Source organism: Vidua chalybeata, chromosome 2, assembly GCF_026979565.1.
Source record: "Vidua chalybeata isolate OUT-0048 chromosome 2, bVidCha1 merged haplotype, whole genome shotgun sequence".
Taxonomy (NCBI): Eukaryota; Metazoa; Chordata; class Aves; order Passeriformes; family Viduidae; genus Vidua; species Vidua chalybeata.
Genome location: NC_071531.1, coordinates 13,718,873 through 13,742,021, shown reverse-complemented (window position 1 = coordinate 13,742,021; position 23,149 = coordinate 13,718,873).

Below are 23,149 nucleotides of genomic sequence, written 5' to 3'. Positions count from 1 at the left end.
ACAACTGTCTATGCACAGAAAGTTTCACTAACTTCAAAGTGTTTGTTAATATCACTGTACCCACACAGGGTACATATGTTTAAACAACTGCAGAGTCAGAACTGCATTTGGCTGGGAATCTGAACCAAATCCTCTCTTAAACTTTTGCCATTTTAAGAAGTAAATATATTTAACACTACATGGAGATAAGAGCTTAAAAAATAAAAATATTTTTTTAAAAATACAAACAAAAGAAGAAAGCAGCAGTTGCGTTCTCCCAAAGACATTCAATCTCCTACCTGCCACAGTTAGAGAGTATTCCAGAGCTACACACATCACTGTTTATAGTATTAAGGATAATATAACTGCATGAAAAGTGAATGCTAAGGAAGCCAGGGCTATACTGGCACCTGTGCCACTGAAACACAGGAGAAAAGATGGGCACAACTTACGTCACTCTAAACAAACAGCATTAGAAAAAGGAAATTAATCTCCCAGCTTCCAAAGCACATTGCAAATATTACAAGAGAAAAAAATATATATAAGGGCAGTAATTTTTTTTTCTTTTTTCAATCTCTTTTCTTTTACTCTCTAATCAACATTTTGAAATGCTAAAAAAATAGCATTTACACATCTTTTCTACAGTGTTCATTTCCTGGAAGGGAAAGACAATTAGCAAACATGATCCCCACAGTGCCAAACATGAGTCCAAAATCAATTATTTTCCCAAACTTACTAAAGCAAGTCCCTTGTCCCCCTCAGTGAGAGACAGCACAGAGGTGTATGACCCTTAGGCACCTAAGGGGATGGGGAAGAGGGGGAGAGGTGGGATAAGAAGAGGCCAAAGCAGTGGACACACATGCATTATTTGCTTTAGATAATAGTTCAGAAGCAGCTCAGAAACAATAGAAATCTTCTGGCTCTAATCTGCAGCTTTAAAAGTATTAAGTTTGGAAAAAAAAACCTGATGGAGCAGCTAACATTCAAATATTGCTGTTGTTTGGGGACATTAGCAGAAAAGGAAATGCAGCCACTGCTGCTGGCACATCTGATTTTCTCTCTCCTCCATCTCTCTGCAAGGGTTCACACACAGCCGCAGAAATCCTGCACACCAGAGTGACCCATGCTGCTTCTTTCTCTTGCTGAAGTTGGCAGTAGGGAAACATCACTGCGCTTCAGAAAGCATTTCAGGATCTCTCGTTCCCAGGACTGGCAGGGGTCAGACCAGATTGTGGAGCTCCAGTGATGCTGTTTTACTTTCTCTGCCTGATGGATGCAGAAATCATGGTCAGGCTGCTACAACAAAAGGAGCCCTGGACTCCAGCTTGTAATGCTGTATTTCTTGGTCCCTCCTTTTGCTCCAGCAAGGAAACTTTGCAGGATGCAACATCATACTGAAAACTGTTCCCTTCCTTATTGCTAGATAAATAAGCCAATATGGCCATGAGGAAACAGTCCTCTTGTGGTGGTGGCTTCAGGTATAAACTGTGACCTCAGAAAAAGCAAAGACAGAGCAGTACAGAGTTAAAAAAATTTTCATTACATCTTTAATTTCAGTGTAACTTTCAGCCTATTATCTGAACAATAACTTCTATCAGTTTTAGATTCTCAATGCTTTTTCCCCCTAAAATAAAAATCTTTGCAAATTATTGCTGTTGTTATATTAATCACACTTTCTACAGCAGGACCTATGGCATCGAGGATTAATGAGCAGATAACCAAGCATTAATATAGATAAATGAGATCTACCTACCTCTACTTCAAGCACTTACCTCCACATGCTCCACACTGGAGCAAACAGATCAGATAATGTGTATTTCTGTGCATCCCTAGGGCACCAGCCTAAAAGCCAACCCTCCCTAGTACCCTCAAAGTATCAGGACCCTAGGGAATCTACAGTCCAGATAGTCCAGACAGAAAGAGGCGATTGAGAGTGGTGAGTGACACTTGTGGAAAGTGCAGGAAGGGAAAGGTGTATCAGTTGGGAAAATGAGATGATTAAGGAGAGGACTGAAAACACTAAGAGAAAAAGGCACAGATAGGGACAGCATGAAGTGGAGGCAGCTGGAAGGGCAGTGAAGATAGGTGACACAGCTTCTTACACAGCGAGAGCCGACACATCCACGCGGGGCAGAGGCAGCCCAGTCACAGCTGCACAACCTCCTTTGACTCACCTCTCCTCCCTGGCCTAGCAGCCTCCAGGGCTGCCCCCAGCAGCTGGGCACCCAGAGACTTTGGTGGCACTGTGCCAGCACAGTGACACTCCGGAGAGGGGACAATGGGGAGCCTTGCCCTTAGCTCCTGGATCTCAGAGCTAAAAGAGGCGTTTGGAGCAGCTCTGCTCAGCCCATTCTTGAGTCACAGAGCCAAGGGTCACCCAGATATCCCTCCACAGACCCAACCAACCCTTCTCTGATTAGCATTCAGAGGGGCACTCAGACTGGCTATGAAGATATCAAGGGATGGCAAATCCATCATTCCTTTCATTCATTGATTCCTCTAGTTAATCCTCTTTACCGAGAAAAAAAATTGGGCTTACGTCTGAGTCCCTTATAAGCTGTCATTCCCTCAAAATATGAAACTACAGTCCTGGAAGCTAAACAGATAGTTCTGTGTAAATCTCAAAAAAAAAGATATTCTCTTGGACAAACAGTGTTTGAACATCTGACCAACCAGCTATGTCTGGATGAAAGCATTAATTTTAATTATATGGGCTTTTTTTTTTTTTTATCAATTCTTCTGCCAACATTGTGCACCTGTATCATGTACCTCACATTCAGAACAGTGTTGTTTCATCATAGAACTTTACAGGGTGAGCAGGAGGAGCCAGAACTGCTCAGAAAAGGATGTGTCTTCACACACAAACTGGCAAGAGGTTCATTCAAGTATGTGCTTTGTAGGAATTCCAAGAGAAAAAGAAAGCGATGGCTTTTTTCATGTAGACTCAAAGATATCATTTTCTGCCCAGTTGCCTTGTTTCATGGAATGCCAAGTAAATCTGCCCATTTAGTAGATATAGTCTGGCAATAAAACCCGGTATATGAACAGAAAAGGATTCCTTGTTTTGCTTTAAAGTATCATAAATCAAATTTTTCCTTGCACACAAACTTGTGCAACAAAGCTTGTGGAGTGTGAGCCAGCAGGAATTTCAAGGAAATAACTGTATTTTAAAAAGTCATCCACAGCATCTGAACATGACAGCAATGAAAACTTATGCAAAAATAACTGCCCGCAGAGAGAAAAATGCACCTGGTGTTAACAGCCCAGTAAAGATACCTTAGAGTAGCAAAGGTTCATGGAGGTTTTAAAAACATTAATGTTTTAATTTCAATTATTTTAAGAATAACCCTATACTTAATGCTTTGCTGAGACTCCTTGGGCTTTGCTTTTCAACAGCCTTGGGATTCCAGCAAGGGCAGTTCACCACTTGGTATAAGTAGATAGTAGTTTAATAAGATCATAGGACAGCTATTTTTTTCCGTAATTATCTGACAGGTTTTTATTCACTTCCATTCAAAACCTTCTTCCCACTGAAACGTTTCATTTCCTTAAGTTAAACTTTAAAATTCCCTTGCAGCCATCAGGCTTGGGATCTTTCTTAATATCACTAACAGTTACCAAAAAAAAAAAAAAAAAAAAAAATTCCCTGGCAACTCTTTAACCTTTTAGAAGAGTTTTCTTCTCTTCCCGGTGCCAAAGGAAGGTTCGGAATTAAGCAAGCAGCAAACCATTCCATAAGGAAGATGAGAGACCAGATATGAACTGCAGACCAGAGCATGCAGAATATATATGCAGCTAGGAAAAAAAAAAAAAGTGCAATGTATGTGTTTTTCAAATGCATTTCTTTGGAGGGAGTTTATAAGAATTAATGATAGTCGCAACTCAAATCTTATCTCTCTAAAGGGCAGTGAATCTTTTGCAAAAAAGAAATGCTTTCAGCTCAGTTGTGAAGTAAATAACTATATTTTTGACCAGGCAGAAGAGCAAAGATTTGCAAGAATTTGAAATGCATTTGAAATTATCTGACTTTAAATTAAGATGTCTTTAGAAATAATGCTGGGTATTATCTTTCACATAGAACTGAAAGTGAAATTGGCTTCTCGACACAGAAGGTCCTCTCCACAGTACAATAAATTGTATTAATCCATTAGCAGAAATGTCAAGCTCAACTGATAATTATCAGCTGGCTTTGTAAAACCACCAGCCATTCCTCATTAAATTTATGTAAGAGACCTAACTGGAGAGGTCCATTCTGAGATATCTGATGATCTTTTATTTAATGCAACAACCTTCTTGCAGCACAAGACTGACTTTGCTGTAAAATGGACCTTGACTTCCAGGCTCCAGGGTTTCACATCAGCAGAGAGGGTTCAGAACATCCTGCCAGTATGAGGAAAACTGCACTACACCTGACCAGGAAAGAAGGATGCACCACAAGTTCACTCCTACCATGGAAAATCTAGGCTGGAAGATGTGTCTGTAAGCTTGGCAGAGGGATGTGAGAGCTGGGGCTTGGAGGTCGCAGGGAAGGAGTAGTGCTTGGTGTCCTTATGGGTGACAGCACCAGTAATAGGTCTCCTGGCACACCCACAGGTCCTGTCCACAGCAGCAGCAGCCAGAGCAGCCCAGCTGGGTCAGACTCTTGTCTTCTTTCTGCCACAGCAGAAAGTCTGCATTTGCAGGATTGGGTCCAGAGCACCTGAGGGAAGTTCCTGCTCTACTGAACACAGTGGTGGATTTCCCAACTGTTCCAGCAGTGCTGGGCTTCAGAAAAAGGGCTGTACAAAACATTGGCTTGCTGGTGAGAGAGAGCAAGGAAGATTGTTTTGGTTTACTCCAAAAACTTTTTACACTCTGCTTTATTCCTAATGGCTATATTTATGCAAAAAAAAATGCAGAGAAATGTATATCAAACAACTCAGTTGAAGGGTTATTTTTTAAATCAAATGTCATCAAGATAAAATTTTTCCAGTTTTGCTGAAAGAAAAAAAATCCAGAAAGTCTGTTTTAATTTTAGACAATCTTAATACTTAATTTACCATAAAGACTATGGAGATACCCAGACAAATTCTGGGGGTTTGCACATTAGGGTGACACTATTTATGGCACAGTCTCAGAGAACACAAGGAGGGAGAAGCATAAAGACTTAACCTGCTCCCCCTGGAAACCAGAGCAGTGCCCTGTTGAGGCAGGACTGGGCTGCCTGCTCTGTAGCAGCATGTATAATGGATGAGACTTTCAGGAGGTGGGTGTTCAGGTGCCAAAAACTGATGCTCACACAACCGTTAGTCACTTCTGAAAAGCCTTTGGCAGGATCCCTAACTACATGGAACCAATCCATAGCTATACAGCTCACAAGTGGGATGCTACAGACTTAATGGTCTGTTCTCCAGCAGATATATGGTTTGTTTTTGTTGAGTTATTGAGTTTGTTGATGGCTTCTTGGAGCAGAATGGGATTGAATGAAAAAGGGAAGGTGATTCACAGAAAAATGGCTCAGCTGACCAAAATACACCTTCTTTACTCACTGGCTGTCACTGTCAGCTCCAACTATAGACAGCTTGGAAAGATTTTTTCCTTCCTTTCTTTTTATCTCTCACCACACAACAACATGAGTGTGTGCACTTCAGAATGACTGATGAAGGCCCGAAAGCATTTTAGAAGCAATAGGGTAAGAAGAGAGGATAAGGAATAAGCCTGGTCCTAGTTCTGCCAGAGCAGTTCAGGGTGAGAACTATGTGGATACACCACACCAGAAGGGAAGAAGTGGCAGCACCAAGCTTTAACCAGTTGGTTCTTTGTCAGCAGAAAACACTGGTCACCAGGATGAAAGGGGTAAGAAATGAATGAGGTTTGAAATGGGCATGGCTAATTTCCTCCTCAATCATTGGCAGTTTATTTGCTCTCAAGTCAACAACTTAGTAGTTGTAGACAATGCCATCTCCTTTCTTTTACATGATTACCCAAAAGGATTAAAAAACAGTTGTTTTTACTGCCACTTACTTTTAGAGCCATTCATTAGATTGAGCTTTGAAACAACAAAACAAAAAAAGATGCCAAACGTAACAGGCAGCAGAGAGCAAAGATGCACACAACAGCTCCTCAACCACTCAGCATTTCAGCTGCCTAAACCAGACACGCTACTGGCACTCAGGCCAGAGGGACTGTGACAATAAAAACAGAGCCTCAGAACTGAGACACTGCCGTGTGCCATGGCAGAAACCTCCCTGAGCCCAGAGGAGGCACTGCAGACACACGTATAGGGACAGGAGGCAGAAAGGCAAGAACTGCACTCCCCTCTTTGTGGAGGTAGCAAGGGCTGCATGGGATGGGCAGAAAGCTGCCCATGACAGCAGTGAGTGGCCTCCCCTGAGCTGGCAGCAATGCCCCACTGCACGCTGCAGAGCAAGGCAGAGGAAGCACTTTGAATTTTTGCAGTCAGTCTTTTCTGTGGCAGCACCTCTCCCCTTGAGATGACACTACAGTGCCTTCATCCACCCCTGAGATGTCCAGGAGCAAATTTTAGTAGCCCACATACCTATATTCTTCAGCTGGGTCTCAACCCATGCAACTCCTCTAGCATACACTCAGACTTCTAATCTTCAAGCTGTTTAGTGGATCTGAGCAAAACAGAAAGCTTGACATGCCACAGAGAGCAGGGGCAAAGAGGCATGTTGTGAAAATATTTGTGAGGAGGATGAAGGGGGGAATGGCTTTAGACTGAGAGAGAGTAGGCTTAGATTAGATATTAGCAAGAAATTGTTTACTGTGAGGGTGGTGTGGCACTAGAACAGGTTGCTGAGAGAAGCTGTGGATGCCCAGGAAGTGCTCAAGGCCAAGTTGGATGGGGCTCTGCGAAAACTGGTCTAATGAAAGGTGTCCCTCCCCACAGCAGGGGGTTGGAACAAGAACATCTTTAAGCTCCCTTCCAACCCAAACCATTCTGTAATTCTGTGATATCCTAAATCCTTGCTTTTTGTTCATCATGGACTTTGCAGTGCCATTTAGGAACCTGCTTACCCAAGCAAAACATTTTTCTAGATGAGTAGACCAAAACTAAGTTTAGCAATTCTATACATGTACCCAAACAACCCAGCCATTCCATTGCAGCACACAAAATCTACTGTGTTGGCATGGCTGGTTAGCAGTCAACACAAAAACCAATTCAGCCAAAATCTGACAAAAAAACCCAGCCTATTCATTTGGTTTCCACTTACCACATATAAAGGAGATCCAGGGGGATTTCAAGAAACAGCCACGAACAGTGCTCTGACACTAAGACATGATGTTAAAAAACTACAGAAGGGCTCTGGTCAAACATCCCACAGGTCCCTCCTGCCTTACCCCAGGGTGAATTTGGCAGTGACATGATCAGCTCCTGGTCCTCTAATGGTGCAGGCCTGTCAGACTTCACCTACCTTTCATGATTTGTGCATTTGACAGGCGTGTCACCTCTCTGCAGGGCTCAGATACAATCTCAGGCACTGACAAAAGAATGAAAACCATTTGGCTTAGGTACCAAATTGCCAGTCAGGAGAACAGGACATTAGTATTTGCCTCTTCCCCAGGCAGCTTTTGACATTTTGCAATTTGCAAGCATTACCAGAGGGCTTTTCACACCTGCCTGGAAAGAGAAGTCAGGGCTTCATCATGGCAGGTCGAGTCTAACACTCTCTGTCATGATGACTTTCAGAGCAAAAGTATCCAGCTCTGCTATATAAAATCAACACTTCACTCATAGCCTGCTTGACAAATCAAGAGAAATCAAATGCTCTTTTAAAAGTCCTCTGGAACTCACCAGAGTTCCTATTACAGCAAGTAATAGGTCAGCCTGTCTTTGGGCAACTTATTCCTGGTCTTCAAAATAGAGATAATCCGCTTTTAAGTTGTACTTATTGGAAGGATAGATCCTTCAGCTGAAAACAAAACAAAACAGAAACCTAAACTCAAGTATTTACAAGCAGACTAAACACTTCTTACATCTGAACACCAGTAAATTAACCATCTTAACAATTATAAATCACTGATTTAAATTCCACTGCTATCCAAATGGCATATGTTTAGAGCCCTAACATCAAATTCATTTTATCAGCCTACATCCATGCATCTCATTCCTATTTTCGTCAAGACACTTGGCACAGGCCAATAAATGGGAAAGGCCAAGATGCAAGAAGGGAGGGGATGGATAAGCACTACCTGGCTTGCTCAAAGCACAGCAGCCATTGAGATGAGGGCACAGCAAGCAGCTAAACCTGGAAGCAACTCAGCTGTATAAAGGCATTCAGCGGGGCTGACGGTTTTCTACATGCACTAAAGCACATGGGTTTATCACCTGATGTTCATTGATCTGTGCAAATTACTTGCCAAATGTAAACTATCTGGGGCATAATTTGCATAATCAGCGACATGAAACTGAGGGTAATGTAGCACTTGTGTATTTACGCCTCCCAGGAGTCAAAGAAGGGCTAATATCAGTGCATAACCCTGTCCACTCTAGGAACTCACCCAGGAAACAGCTCCAAAATTGTTTGTTTTCTGTGTGACACATATTATGTGCTCATCACAGATGTGGGGTAGCCTGCAGCCATATCCCTCCACCTTGGAACTACTGGGCTGAGCTCAAAAGAGCAGTAAAAATGCAGCCTGACATGGCCACACATAGCCCAGGATAAGCACATGCTGGCTGAAGCCTGCAGAGCATCTTTGCTCTTCCAGGCCACTGCTGGTTAAGCCAAGTGAAGAACAGTGCAAAACCTATGGCACAAACCCATACACAGTGCCACCATCCAGGTCTGTAAGCATGATTCAAGTGTGTTTTAGTTAAAATGTATTAGACAAAATGATCATTTGGCTCTTTTCAACTAAATTCATGGTCATCAAACTGCAGGAGAGGCTATTGCCCCACCTAAATACCTGTCAGTCAAAAACAAAGGAAATTTGCATCTTTTTGTTGATGGTGTCTGTGTGAGGGTATTTAATTACTTCATAAACCTGAGCATGAAAAGGATTGATACTCCCATTTTCACCCGTTATTCATAAATATGTTGGTCCACATCATACACATTTTTGAAGAACATGTTAAGGATCTTAACAATATTTTTCCACTGTCCTGAAAGACTTTAAGAAGTCTTTCAGTCCACCAAAACCAGCACTATGGAAAATGTTTTCTCTTCTGAAATGGAACAAAATTGTTTTATAAACCATCCATGAGAAGCTATTGTAAGGGAAAAAAAAGGAAAATATTCTTAATTCCCACACAGCAGAGGGGAGAACTGTCTGTCTCCATGTCCATGGGATTGCCCAGGTCTAAACATTGCTCTGAGTACCCAGCCCTGTGCTCTGGGGCTGGACTCCTCAGCCCCAAAGGAATCATGCAAGCACCTGGCAGTCAGGGGCATTCTGAAAGTACCAAGGAGCCAGGAATAGTGTACAGATCTACTACTTATGTCCAAGTCACCTTACCAGAGCTAAAAACCTAGGAGAAAGAATCTCAAAAATTACCGGAGCTATGAAAAAAAAAAACAAAACAAAACAAAACAAAACAAAACAAAACAAAACATTCCTTGCAGTGAAAGGCATCTTTATCTGTTCAGTTCATCCAAGAGAAGGTTGAAAGGTGGCTTGATCACAATTTACTAGGGGCTGCACCCAGCTTACAGCCAGTTTCCCTCACCAGCAGGGGAAAACATCCATTTTAACAGACTTTGATGTACAGTTAAACAACACATTGCTATTGTCTAGTGCTTCTGCTGTAGGAGAATGGAGTTTATTTCATACAAAGGCAAGGCTTACCAGGAATGTTTGATGGAATAGAAAGAACCAGTTGAATCCCAGATAAGTTTAGAAGAAGGTACAGATTGCCTCTTTCAGGTACCACTGTAGAAAGAAGCTTCATATCTTCAGTGGCAAGACTTCCTAAAAATCCTTCACATTTTTTAAAGAACTGTAATTCTTTCTATATTTTTGCAAATAGTTGGCTTTTTCTGTTCAGTAAAACACTTGCAGTTGCCAACAGATATTATCAATTTCTGTTTGAAATACAATAAATGAACCATCATAATATTGTATGCATTTGGAAAAAAAAAATCCTTCTTCAGGAAAAAAAGAAAAAACCCTCAGACTTTAACACTTTACCAAACTAGAGGAGAATTCATAGCCAGATCCATGACCAGATCCCTGTGATATCTGATTCAGCAAGCCTGAAGTGAGAGCCAGTACTTCCTAGCAGAAACACAAAGCATTTTAGCTATTTAATTTGTCAGGTGTAGTGCTATAACAAAGACCACAGTAATTGGCAGCAGACTGATCACTTGGCTTGAATGCAAAGGCTAAAGCAGACTAATTTTTATAATTAAACATAAAGTGTTGAAAAATTAGATGCCTGGCAATTACAGGCTGGAGAAAACGCACCTTGTTCTACAGTAGCTAAGCCCAAGAAACATGTGGGTTCATTTGATGATAAAATTCTTCACTGTTTCTCCTACATAGTTTTGGAAAGTTACATCATGGGCTTATAAATTATTTCCTTCATCAGACTTTCCAAAATATTTCTGATTTCAGCTTGGTAGCTATGACATTCATCCTGGTCATGAATATTTAGGATTATGCATCCATACACATACATACAGATATACATATATAAATGTGTGTGTGTGTATACTCACATATACATTTTACACACAGATATGTATTTCTAGATGTAAAAGTTTCCACTAACAATTTGACAGAGATGTGATCTTTCCCATTACTGAATGCTATTGCATTTTGGCTACTAATGAATAGCAGAGCTTAGAAGTTAACACACAGAACAGGCAGGCATTACTTCTGTGTGATGCTTATTTGTAGATCTTGACATTTCATTGAAGTCAGCCTCTCAAGAAAGCAGCTATGGCCACTTGGAGGGCTTAGAAAAATGAAGGCTAACCTAACAAAATCAAGCAAATTTGTGATGACTCACTGTCTCACACGTCAGTGTACCCATCACAAGATCTGCTGGGAAGGAGGCCTTGCCCACCATTTCCTCAACCCCATATATGAATTGGAATCACAGAGTAATGCTAATCAATACAGAGAGCTAGAACAGCTTTAGAAGGATATTCAGAAAAATAATTATATATGATGCAACATTTCCAGACACCTTTCAATCCACTTGGCAGCATGATGCTCAAGGAGCACAGAAAGAGCCAACATTCAACCATGCCCTTCAAACAGTTTGCCTGTAGAGACAGTGCATGACTCACAAAGCAGGGCATTCTCAGCTGAGACAGCAGCTTCTGACTCAGCAGCGGGCAGACAAATGCCTGCTAGTAAAGGTGATGAAAAGGTCAGTCTGATAACTTCGAGTGAAGGAGGAGCTGGTAACAAGTTGAGCTCCCTACCTTGGGCAGCACACTTTGGCTGCAGAAGCTGCAAGGTGTCCTTCTGCTGCTGCAAATAATCAGTGAAGCAGTAGGTGCATTTTGAACTGATTTACTAGTTCTCATAACTACACCTTCCAAAAACAAGCTGTTCATTGGACGTAGAGGATGACACATATGTGGCACTGGCCCACAAATCTATCCTGAGAGTTCTTAAAAAACAGTAATTCAAAACCAAAACTGTTCAGACCTTAAGCAAAGTATGTCCCAGGCTAATATTCATCCATCCCTTCTCAATAAATTATACTTGCAAGTCAAAGTATGTCTCATCACAAAAGGAAATTAATGAGTCAGATGTTGAATTGATCCCTTGAATCCAGCAGGAAGGGGGCCACCCTGAGCCCAAGTCTGCTGCTGTCCCCATGGAAGGACATGTCCCTTGCAGGGACAGCCAGCCGGACACAGCAGTAGTTCTCAGACAAAGTCCTGGGGTACCACACGCTTCACTGGCAGTCAGAGAGGACAGAAGTTTCACAGGTAAACATGATGGCTGGCTATTGAGAAAAGACCCCCTTCTCCTGCACTGCCTATAAGCCAGAAATGATGGCAATTGGAAACAAAGACAGTACAGATGAAGCTAAATGTAAAGAAACTGCACTCAAGAAGATGCTTTGTGGTTCTGAGTTCCTCTGAACTTGGTGAGGAGTTCAGAGCATAATAAACACACCTCTAAAAGAAGCAGCTACAAAAACTCATCATCACTTTATGAGCTGTGTTCATGTTCTGCAGTGGCATTTTACTTCCTAATAGCATCTTACATTACCCAAAATAGCACCATAAAGAAGACCCCAAGAAAATATTCAGTGTAAATTTGAGAAAAGTATTATATACAAACTGAGAAGAACTACTGCAGGGATGCCATGAATTATCCAATAGTTAAAGTTTTCCTTTTTTTGCCCAGGTTATAGATTCACTAAGGAGTGTTGTACTTACTTGACACTGGCAGTGGAAAAAGTTTAGTTTGCCCTTGTAAAGGTGGTGTGAAAACTTTCTGGAGTGAAAAGACTCAAGCATGAGAGGACTCCCATCCATCAACTCAAATGTGCTTCATTTCTTTAAGTACAGGTCTGTAAAGAGCAAATGTTGGACCACCACGATTTTGGAAACAGAGGTGTGAGGACATGGTGGGGTGTCTGAAGGTTCAAAACCTGCCAAAATAGCAGTGGAGGCCTGCTTAAAGTGCAGAGAGACAAACTTGGTGCAATCACAGCCCTGCTGCTTTTTGGACATGGCTGCTCCTACCAGCTGTTTCACAAACTGCCTGGGCAGCACCTCAGAGCACTAATGGGCATGGGCCAAACCAGTCAGAGAGTGTGCTGTTGTTTAGGCAGCATGGGCAATCAGAGAGCCAGCTCTCAAGGATGCTGTGTGTTACTCTGCTGTAGATTTTCAACCAATGCAGCTGGGTTTGCACCATCCCTTGGCTGAGGGACCACATCCCACCCCTGAAACACGGCATGCCTATGGAGGGAAAGGGGTGTCAGCTTCCCCCTCCTCCTAACTCTTCACTTTTAGGTTTTACCTGTCCTCACAGAAAGCTACCATTACTGCTGAGGTTATTTCCTCTCCTCCAGGACTCTTTCCATGATTACCTGCAGAGATCAAGTGTCCTACAGAAAATCTGTGCAGATGCTACAGAGCTATCAAATGGCAGTGATTCCCCAGCTGATTGCAATATAGTCGTTTTAGTTCCTTGAGTCACTTCACAGAGATTTATGAAGAAGGGAGTTCCCTTCAGAATAGGATATTGTCATTATGCAGCACAATCAGGCACTGTGATTAAATGCTCTTTTTTCAACAACAGGGCTCCCATGAAGCTCTTAGAGGACACAGAGGCTTCTGAGACTGATGGGGCTGGCAGATCTGGTCTTGAATTTCTCTGTCAGGTATTCTGAGCTCTGTGAATAAATGCCACAGTGCAGATGACAAATGGACCTTGTTCACTACCTCAGTCAGGTATCCTCCCGTGGCCTGCAGGGAACAGGCTTCTCTCAGGCAGTGAGGTCTGAGATGGAACCTCCCTGCCAGGGCAGAGCTTGAGCTGAGAGGCACCTGCAACCCACCCTGTCACACATCACATATCCAGAGTAAAAGGGGAAGAGGGGAAGAAACATTTTGCTGCTCAGAAAACTGGTAGGCTTCTTAACAGCACAGGGGGTAGGCATGGACAAAATGAAAAATCTGACTGCAAGCATGAGCACCCTGGTTTCTGTTGGGTTTTCTATTCTTTAACAGTATTTGGTCATACAAAAAGCTATTTCATAGCTTACCCATGCCATTACTCTGTGCTGTGTAACCTGCAACCTGTGTAACCATTGGAAGTAATATATCCCAATTTCCCACACAGCAGGTTCACTCATGAATGAAAAGCGAATTTGATTCTCGAGCGGTTGGTCCAGATGCTGTGGCTGACACTGGCTCTCCCTCCTGCTTCTGACAGACCACAGCACAGCACTTCTGTCTGCAAAGCAGCATCAGCATGTCAAGAAAAATCACTGAAAGCAAGGGGGAAAAATGCCTCTAGCTCTGTCAGGCTTTTAAAGCATAGCTGCACCTCAGAGTTTGGAAAAAACACAACGCTGAGGAAAGTCCCAGGAGAGCAGAAGAACTTTGGAGTCACCTTTGGAGGAGTCTCAGGTCTCCCTCTATCTTGCCATTTTTGCTGACTTTAACTAAGGTAGGTCAAGTTACATGCTTCAGTGGCTTTTCTGCAGTTTATCAGCTGTTTCAGTGGGATGAGGATCCACCAAGTACTACTGCAAACTGCAGTGCCAGGCATGCTTTGAATCCATGCCTCATTTTGAGAAATGCAGCAGAAACACAGCACCAGAAAACAGAATTTGTATCTTTTTATTTGTGCACTTAAGTGTTTTTTTTTCATGACCAAGCAGTAGATACGAGAAGTTTTTGTCTCACACAAATGTCTTGCATGAGCATTTAGCACTGAATACCCTTCAGAAGCTGGTAATGTGCCACATGCAAGGACTACGCTCTATAGAGCACTCAAAATGTAAATGCCACCCCGCTGGGCCAAAGACTTGGACTGCTATAGCTTAGGATGATGAATTTCTGGCAAATCCAAATCAGGCTCCTATTAAAGAACTAGAGACAAACTGCAGAGGTGAGCAGCCACAGGAGAAAAGATGTGATGCATTCCAGGCTCTCCAGCTCAGGAGTAATGAGTCAGGTCAGCGTTGCAAGCTTCTTGCTGTGGACTCAGGAGACCCAGAGCTCAGAAGGCAACCTCTGACTAGAATTCCAGAGAGCTGCTGGGTGACAGAATACAGCTGACAAGGACGTCATCTGCTCTGAGCAGCTGGCAGCATGACTGAATTTCACTCATTTTAGAAACACCTGCTTTCTGAAATACAAATTTCTCAGAACTTCTGACGTGCAGGTCATTTCAAGGCTGTCCCAGTACAGCTTTATTCCTGTCACAACTGTTCTTCAGAAACATGATCCAGAAACTTTACTCTCCAATCAGACTAATTTCCATACTCCTCATCCAACAGCTGCCTATTAGAAATCCTAGAACAGCTCCTTCTTGTCAATGCAGCCTTCAAAACCTAGGCCCAACAATACTTCATGGACAGGTCTTTCAGCTTACAGAACTCTCTGTCCCCAAACATTCTTCTTCCTTTTCTCCTTTTCCATATTCTCTCCCATGTACTTTCCTGAACTCCATCCCATACATTTCATCTATGTTTGAGCTTGGCAAAATTATGAAATATTGTATAATTTAGTGAAATGTCATGTCATTCAAGGGTTCAACAAGCAAAACACTCACATCATAAATATTAAAATAACAAAACACATGTGCTCAAAATGATGCTTCTGGTTTACTATAGGCATCTAAAAGTCCTAATAACACAACACAGTATTTTATTTAAACTGAAGGACATTGGGACTTTGAACTTTTTTTGACCAAGTCCTTTGGTCACATACACAGAATAAGTGATTACATTCAGCCACATATCCATTTCAGAGGACATACAAGCCCCTGCAAACACAGATAGCCACGTGGTTCATGAAGATGACTGTCTTCATACTCCACTGCACACCTCTGTTTATAATTTTCTGCTTATTTTCCTCCAGATTACACCCTTTGAGTTTGTTTTATCTGATTAACTGACTCTTTTGTTCAGCTCAAAAGTTTACACAATGTCTACTTCACATGGCTCAGGGTATAAAAAATCTGTTGTTCCATACATCGCACCAATAGAAAAAATAATTATTTCCACTATTCTTCTCCAAATACCTATCTCTACTCTTTTCCACGGTCAGGCAAACTCAAAGACTCAAAGGGATCCCTCTGTCAATATCTCTGTTGCAGGGAATGAGTACAAAAGAATACTCAATGGTGCAATGCAATAAGGAAGTTACTGGGCAAGCCCTGGGCCACAGAGACAGTGCACAACGCTTGCATTAGCATTTCAAGAAGATTTTTCAAATCATAGACCTTGAAATCTACTATTTGCAAATGAAATTGTTTTTCACCATCCTGGGAATAAGGGTCAAGAAAAAAAGCTAATGATGGCCTTACAAACTTTACACACAAGATAAGCATCCCTTACCTGCAAAGCTGCTCTCAAGAGATCATTTCATTAACAGCTGCAGAGTCTGAATTTTTTGGTCTTGACATTTAGACAGGAATCAAAAAAGCCACCATGAATCACACAGACATCTCAGGCTTAGTTATTCTCAGTGAATCCCAGCTGTCCTCAGGGCCTATTTGGCATGTTCCTTGCTGAACTACTCTGCATATTGTTCTTGCCATTTCCAGTCCCACGTCACCACACTTCTCCTTCAAAGGCCAGGTGAACTGGGAGACCATTCAGTCCCACAGAGCTGTGGCTTCAGGTTCAGACAGCATAGGAGAAAGGGGGTTCTGAGCAGAAACTCCTGGTGTAATTCACCAGCAACTATGCTCAGCTCTGGAGTCCTGGCCTGAAAGGGCCTTCCCAGCTGCTTTGTACATGCTATAATGTTTCAGACCCTGAAATATTACCTGGCTGCTCAGGTATGACACAGGTATTTGTGGTTCTGCAGCAAAACAAGCACTACTGTATGCAGAAACTACAAGTGGAGTACCAAGATCAGAGACTTGGGAAGGTTTAAAATGGCTCTGCCATGGAAATGGACCACCAGAAACCCTCTAAGAAAATATGTTCAGTGGAAGAGATGTTTTTTTTAATGAAAATCAAACCCCAGTTTCCTACTGAAGCAAAACACCCCAAATATGCCTTGCGACTTGAACACCAGGCTCACTTTATTGCCCTCCCAGCAGCTCTACTGGCATCCTTCCCCTCAGAGCTAGCTCTAGCAGAGCTACCTTGCTAACTCTAAAAAGGAAAACTGAAGTTAAGATATTGTAATGAGGGACTAGAAAAGAGTTATTTTATTGTGTCACAAGTGTTAATGGCCCATTTTGTAGAAAAAGGTATCTTGCTCTGTGGAGCTGTAAGTTCAGCAGCTTTCGATTCATTATCAGAACACGGCTCCTCAGCAAAACAGCACTGATCCAGACACACATCCTCCACACTGGCACAAATAATTAGGCCAGGCAGCCTTTTGTCCCCCTTTTTCACTCTTCAGCCCCCAGAAGCCACACAAAGAAAGCATGCAGACACCGGATTCTTCTTTCAAACATCCTTACACCATTCACCTCAACTGAACAGGGCTCAATTACCCCTCTGAGAAGGAAGCTATCAAGCCTACAATTTTACTACCATACAGCCCAGTTTGTTGATCTTCTTGGGTTATCTCCTCCTACCTTTGAACAATGTAGGGAAAAACTTAGCCAGACAAAAGCTTTTCATTCACAACCATGTGCCACCCACACAGTGGCAAACCTGGGCTCAGCAGGTCAGGCTGGGAAGGAGGAATGCAGTGGGGACCATTCTGGGATGTACAGACTTGCCATCCCCTCTGTCCATCCAGCCACCAGGTCTTCTGCTGCACACTTGGGGTAAGCAGTGTCACAGGCACAATATTATTGATATTAGGGGTCTCAGTTCCTGCCAGTCACTGCTTTAACTTACCTCAGAAGGAGTCAGCATCCAACAGATGACTGGTGCTGTTTACACCCAAAACACTAATGTATCAATCTTGAAAATACCCACATTCAAGAAGAAATCCCAGTGGAGAATTTATATCTCAACCAGACACTAAAGGGTTACTCTTTTCTGCACCTGACTTTCAGGAATGTGACTCCTAATTTCACACCAGCTTTTCAGAAGCAGGTCAGTAGTGCCACCATTGGCTGGTCATTGCAGTGGTGACAATAAATCAGTAAATATATAAAAGAGTAAAAGCTGAAGGAGGAAAAGGCAGAGAATGTGGCAGGAAGGGGTAAATCTTCCAGGTCACTGAAGTAAGATGTGCCTGTTACCCTCTCTTTGAGAGTTTTCTCAGTACAGTCCTGCAGCCTTAGCTGGTGCAGATTATCTCTGTGATTCCCTGTCATTTCCCAGAAAACAGAAACAGGCCCATAGGCTGCACCTGTCAGTGCTCAAGCTTCATTATGCAGAGTAGGATCCAAACAGGCATCTCAATTAATCATACTCATGTATTAGTAGGTAATTCATTAATTCAATAAATTGCTTTAGGCCATGGCATAATCAGTCATGTCAGAGATTGTAACAAAAATCACAAACCAAAGTGTTAAACATGAACTCATCCTTGCTGATTCATCGTTTGTAGCAATCATTCATGGCAGAACAGGTATACTTTATATACTTTAAGACAGGTGACATGAAAAATTTATCATCTTAATTGTGCAGATTTCCTCTATCAGATCTGCTGGCTGAGCAATATAAGATCTAAACTGCAGAAAATTCACATGCAAACCAGCTCAGAAAAAAATAAACATTTTTGTGATCTGATAGTCAGTAAACACTCTGCTTGATAAATGGGACTTACCTGTACAGTAACATGTAATTCCTCATCCTCCAACTCTCAGGCACAGGCCTGAGAAGGTGCTGTAAGAACCAAAATCAGCCCCAGCTAGAGCTCTGAGAGCCCACACTGAGCAAGCTCCCACTGCAATGCCATATCTCCATCATCCTAATTTCTATTGTCTGTTACCAAACAGGCCACTGTTCCACACGAAGGAAATGTCAATCAACTCATTCATTTGGACCTATCAGTTTGGTAATGTTTTTATGGCAAGGAAGAAGATCTACATCACAGAACTCAAAGAATGGGGCTTGAAGGATCTCAGACTCTGATGTCCACTTGGCCACGCCTATCTCATCTTAGCAGATAAAAGGGACAGATTTCAGGTCTCAGGATTACAGATGTCAAGTAATATAATCCCCAGGCAATGTATCCCAGTGTACATTTCATTTTGTGTACATTTAAAAATGTTTTCTTACCATCTTCCTGCAAGCTAAACTCATACGCTTCTTGTTATGTCTACCACACGCTTGGAAAAGGTTCTGCTCCCCTGCTTTCTGCAGTAGACTTTCCTTTTGTGCCTCTGAAGTTTGCTGCCTTCTTCCCCATCCAGTTTCTATTCTATACTCATGATTTAAACTATGATATTTTCGGGTCAAATTCCCTTACCTATGCAGGAAAAAAAAATGCAGACTCAGATAGAACAAGACTGCCTGTAGATTAATACTTGTGTCATTAAGTTGGTTAAGATAGGCAAAATTAAGTTAAAGCTAGAAAAGGAAAGATAGGCACAGCTTTTTTAAAAAATTGCCCTACATACAACACAAGAACTCATTCCTACTGACAGACCACTTCTATATCTTTTTAAGCCCAGGAGAGGGTAAGCTACAATGCAAGGAACAAAGATGATTTCTCCTCCTTCTGGAAATGAATTAAGTTATAAGTTTTATAGTTATAGTAAGCAGAAACTGAAAAAGCTTGCTGAAAAATTCACAGTTCACTGTTCCCAAAGAAAGGGCCCTTTTTCATACCAAAAAAAAATTCCCATTATTTGACAAGTTCCCATTAAGTGAATATGCTTTCATTGTCCCAGCTTGTAGATGGCATTTGGAATTTGAGTTATGCAGAGGTGTGTAACTGTTTCACACTGCCTGAATTGAAGAACACACGTGTTGTCACATGTCACACGTGGTAGGGACAACACGAGCTGTACAAATGAACATCTAGTCCAGTGCAATGACTAGACATGATATAGGCTGTGTTCACACCATGAATTCATGATTGCAGTTTGCATGATTTGCCTATAACTAAATTTGCAGTTCCTTACATATACAAAGCTGTCACTTTTACGTATGAAATAATTACACGTCTGGTGAGATAGGTCTCACATGGTTAGAATTAACATTATATCTGCCAATTTACAGCCATAACAACAGGCCTTGCTCTTGAAATTGTGCTTATATGCTCTGCCTACTTATAAATCAATTCTGAACTTTTCTGGACGTTCATTACAAGAGATGCTGTGAGTTGTCAGAAGCAACGTGAGATCACCAAAGGCCTAATCCTGGGGAGGGCTTTGTGCCCCTGTCACTGCACAGAAACCCTGACTGCTGTTGGAAGCATTCAGCAGCTGAGGACGCTAAGCTCTCTGTAAGAGAGAGTCCTCCTCAAAATGGAGAAGGTCCTAAGGATAATTATTTTTATGTGTTAAAAATGTGCTGTGGATAAGCTCAGTAGATATTAGATGTTTCCCAGCTCCTGCCTGTTGTATCACCATTTTCTTCCAACTGAGAGCCAGTACAGTAAGGGCAAGATCCATCACACAAATCTGTCTCAGAGTCTGGTCTATACTCAGCAGGTTTTGTCCCTGCAAAGTCAGCAGAGAGAGAGGGGTGCCTTCCAGAGGGCAATGAATTTTATCTCAAAAAAGATGATGGAAATACATGAAGTGGCTCCCCAAATGGAGATTATACATATGGCCTCGCAATTGTTAAGATTCAGCAGTACGAATTAGCTGAAAGGTAAAAAACTAATTCTTTTACAAGCAAAGACCTGGTTTTATTTGAAGTTTGACATTCAGTGCTTTGAGAGGGGTTAAAGTAGCTGGGCAGCAGCACACACCATGAAGGTTAGGGTGATTCTAATGTCCAGGATGTCAGGTGGAACCATAGTGGTGCAGCCCATGAGGTGCCACTAGCTGGACCAAGGGTATATCCAGGTCATCCTCTGGTTATGGTACACTGTTTCACAGGCAGGCATGAGCTCCCTGACCTAGGAAAGAAGGTGCATTTCAGGCTCTCTTTGCCCAACACAACCACTTGGGACTTTTTCTTCACATTTCAAAAACGAAGCAATGCAGGCTTTCTCCTGCAGGGAGCAAGTCCTGCTGACCTGTCACTGAGATGCAATATGCCAGCTTGCCTTCTGTCTCCTGACTTGCCCATTGGTGGAAAGGAGAGCCAGCTCCCATCTTTTCCATCAGTGATATGTCCATGACATGAGTTTCCCTGACACAGGACAACACTGTGGGGCAAGGGTACAGACTAACTGCTGCCTGCCTTCCACATCCTCTGTCACTCCTAAGCAGGAGGGCTGTCCCTGCAGTGAAAGCAGAGATCCTCTTGTATTTTCCTTGTTCTTGCTGCTGCACAGCCTGTGTCATCAGCCTCAGCTCACTGTCCAGACACAAGGAACCCAGTAAAACACAGAACTATTTTGGACATTCACTCTGGAGATGCCAGAACAGAACTATCCTTTTGTGAGATCATTCTGTTCATCAGGAAAGCTGTTGGTTTTGCAGCCACCTGAGCACAACACACAAACATCCCTCTTAAATCACTGCAGTCCAGATTCAAGCTAGAAAGTCTCCTCTTCACCTGTGCACTGCTACAGAGATTAGAGGACATGGAAGACAGACCAAGAACAGGACTTAGGAAAAGCTGTCCCAGGTATAGTGAGAAGCATGTTTGATCTTCCTTCTCCAAACCTGAGTGTTTTCTACTGGTGTGGCAGAAAACCACAGTGACTGTGCAGTGGCTGAGAATGCAGAGTGCCCTGCTGCCACCAGTCTGATAAGCAGAAGCAGCTTGATTTTGCTGTCAAAGTTTTCTTTCTTCTTTCTCGTAATACTGCTTATTTAACACTTTGTCCAGATGATATCTGGCTGACAGCTGTGCATTGAGAAAGCACAGAATGAACTGCTTTTGCAAATTTCATTATCGCTGAAATGGTAGCAAATTGCTCAGGACTTGCAGGAAATTCTACTGTCAGGAAAAGCCATTCTAGTAAAAGGCTAATGACTTCTAACAGAAACCTGTGATTTTAAGACTCAGAACTTATAATGAATAGTATTCAAATGCATGCTAAACAGTCTCAGTATAATTATCTACTAGAAACCTTATTGACAATATTTACAGCTACTAAGTACATTAAGATAGACGGTTCCCACAAGCAATTCTAGAGTATCAAATTTATATTTTTTTTATATTATACATATTATAGCTTAAGCAATTAGTAATTCTACATTCAACTGAGGAAAAACATATTGGAAAGAGCAGATAAGTTGCAAACATCAACATTGCAGTTCAGAGCTTGAAAAAAAAGTCAGAAGGGGTTTCGGTGTCTTCAGAATGAGCGTCCCTGGATCTAAAGCTATTTGATGTCAATGGGAAGGCTCCTCTAAGTAGTCTTTTGGAGGGTTAGAAACACTTTAGAGTCATCAAAATCAAAGCAAAAGTCTTTCCTTTGGACAGAAACAGCTTGGAAGTATATTAAAAAATGCAATAAAAATAAAAAGCAGATGGTCTTTCCTGAACAGCAGGAATTTCCTTTTAACTTATATAGCCTTGGATTGGTGAGGAGAGGTGAAATCCTTGGCTCTGTGGATGTGTGCCCATTTACCTGTATTTTGATGCAAATATGAGCATTTTGTAGTTACTTTAAATGAAAAAAAAAAAAAAAAACACAGCAACAGACAGAGAAACACTAAGAGTTTTATGAAATGGTGGAAATGCTCACAGTGTACTGACACAAAGCTGATGGGTTTTGCCCAGCTCTAGGTAAAAGCTACAGTTGCATCACTGAAATACTGGGTATACAAAACCACAAATTTCCCTACAAAAGAGATTATTTCTTCTCAAATAAACTGCTTCTAGGTAATTAAAAGGACAGAATTAAAAAAAAAAAAAGGAGAAAAAAAAAAAAACTTTCCTAGTGTAATTAGAGTTCCTCAAACTAATGGTCCAAGGAATTCCCAAATACTCAGATGCCCTCTTAATTGCAGCTGAGCAGCTATAATGGTAAAAAGCAGTTCCAGATAACTCAGGGCTGGAGGGTAGACAAGCTGTAAAACTCATTCTTGCTGGAAAACCTGCCAAGGCCAAGCACTGAAGGTGGCAGCTGCATTCAGCATCATTTCCCCATTCTGCAATAAAGTTGACAAATTAAGTGACATTTAAAGCAAGGATTCTTGCTTGAATGTATGTGCAAAACTATGCCACACTTCACTCCTGGAAGGGAATATCCTGCTAAGACTGAGGAAATGGCCATATCAAGGGACAAAAAGCCCAAATATTTTAAAAGCAAAGGGCTGTCTTTTCTGCACACATCCCTATTCTCGTTAAATATGAAGGATGAAGACCAATTCTTCCCACAGTACAAACACATTCCTGACTTTAAGTAGATTTAACTAGACGGCTTCATTGGGATACTCTCTCCATTAGGCATATGTTTAAGCACCTCAGTAAGCCCAGGGCTGATTTTTCAAACTATTTTATCACACAAGTAAACAGCAATAAAAGGAAATTGAGAAATAAATGTTCAAAGAAAATCCTCATTAGTTTCTAGATTTTGAGGTT